We start from the raw sequence: 2,201 nt of genomic DNA on the forward strand, positions 1-2,201 counted from the left end.
CACGTGGGGTCTTCCCGGACCGGGGCGCGAACCCGTGTCCCCTGCATCGGCAGGTGGACTCCCAACCACTGCGCCACCAGGGAAGCCCCCCACCATGTATTCTTAATGAAGGATTTTAGATAAACAAAATTTAGGGTTTGCATAAATGTTAAAGGCTCTGTCTTTACTTTTTTAAAACTTTTTGACCTCCTTCACTCATTTCTCCCACCACCCACCCCCGCCTCTGGCAACCACCAATCTGTTCTCTCTATCTATGAGCTTGTTATTATTATCATTATTATTAGACTTGACATATAAGAGAGATCATACAGTATTTGTTTTTCTCTGTCTGACTTCTTTCACTCAGCATAATGCCCTAGAGATCCATCCATGTTGTCACAAATGGCAAGATTTAATTCTTTTTGATGGCTGAATAATATCTATATGTATAACTGTATATCTCACCATTTCTTTATCCATTCGTCCATTGATGGGCACTTGGGCTGCTTCCATATCTCGGCTGTTGTAAATAGTGCTGCTGTGAACAGGGAGAGTGCATATACCTTTCAAGTTAGTGAGTTTTTTGGTTAGTGTTTTTATTCTGTGTGGCAGATGCATACAGTAAAGGAAGAAAGAAATAATATTTCATTATTTCATTGCTTGCCAAGTAAATGCCAGGCACTTTTGTAGTCGGTTTTGCAAATGTTTAACCCTGACATGAGTTCTGGGAGAGGGTTCATATTCTCTCTTACAAATGAGCAATGGAGGCTCACGGGGGCCGGGCAAGCTTGGGGTCAGCCTCACATACACTGTGTCTCCACCAAGCCCTCTGCACTGGTTACAAAAACACTGAACCATTGCTCTTCAAGGTCACTTGTGTTTGTTCTGTTTTTGTTTCCTTCTCACGTATGTGGGTTATTTGGGGTTGGGGTGCTAGACTAGAATAATACACAGTTCCAGTAACTGAGGGCTCCAGCTGTTCCAGGATGGCTAATGGGATTTATTGGTTGATCTTATAGAAACCTTGTCCTCCCTCGGTGAAAAGTTGTCGATCAGTTAAGTAATTTATAAGTTTAGAGTTAGGGATAAATGAGGATGATTTGAGAGGGGAGAAAGGAGGATGAAAAGTTGAAATCCCTCCTTCAAAATATTTGAGGTATTTTGCAAGTTAACATTTAGACTAGCAAAAAAGAGAAAAAAAGAAAGAAAGAAAGATTGAAGAGACATCCAGACGAGCTGGCAGCTCAGCCCTTCGGCAACTTAAGAAATGCCCAGTGTTTCCTTGGCGACACTGCTCTGGAGGAGGAGTTGGCCCTAGCGGGGGGAGGGCCATTCTCTCTGCCAAGTCAATGAAACCCATATTTTCTGGAATTTTTAAACATAAACTGCAGCATATCCTGTCTGTGCCAGACCAGCAAAGGCCCCAGACCCAGCTGACCGGACATTGGGTAGGTGACATCTGGTCAAGGGTGGCTACTGGGATTTCTTTGGACCATCTTCCAACTTTCTGGTCCTAGAAACCAGAGTTCATTCCTCCCTAAACCTGCAGTTTTCAAATCGCTTGGTTTTGTCCTGCTACCCCTGCTCCCACCTGAATGCTCACCAGATCCCTGTGTTCCCAGGGATGGAAGGCAGGGGCTTGTCAAGGGGAAGTTCAGGTACACAGTTCAGAGCGAGTCCTGCTAGTTCAAGGCCGGAAAGGGGTCTCTCACTGAGGAAATCCATAGCTGGGCGTCTGTCCCTCTGCCCTGTGCCTGCCACCACCCTCGTCCTGCGCACAGAAGCTGAGGCCCTGGAAACTTCAAACACGGCATGAAGGCCACTTGTGAGAGAGCTGTCTTCGGATTTGGATTCTGACCCTCAGATCACAATTTCGACTGGGGATCCAGAGGCAATGAGCTGCCAGTTGTTTCCTGATGCTTTTCCCTGTGTCTGTTTCTTCAGAAAGAAGGAAAGCACGGAGCGGAGCGGCGGCAACCTGGCCGGAGGCCCAGCCCTGCGGAGCCTGCCTGCGCCGCTCCCTAGGGTCTGGTCTTTGTCAGAGCTGTGAATGCTTCTCCCCTAAGGCCCCTGTCCTAGAGCCCCGGCAGCTCCTGGCCCGACACTTAAACACTTAGCAGAGCTGGTGACACTTCAAGTAAAGTGCAGGAAGCCCTATTACTAGGAACTTCTGTCTTCCCTTTCTTCGTTTTACTTTATCTTAACATCTCCCTTTACTCTTG

This window comes from Lipotes vexillifer, unplaced genomic scaffold (assembly GCF_000442215.2).
Source record: "Lipotes vexillifer unplaced genomic scaffold, Lipotes_vexillifer_v1.1 scaffold791, whole genome shotgun sequence".
Taxonomy (NCBI): Eukaryota; Metazoa; Chordata; class Mammalia; order Artiodactyla; family Lipotidae; genus Lipotes; species Lipotes vexillifer.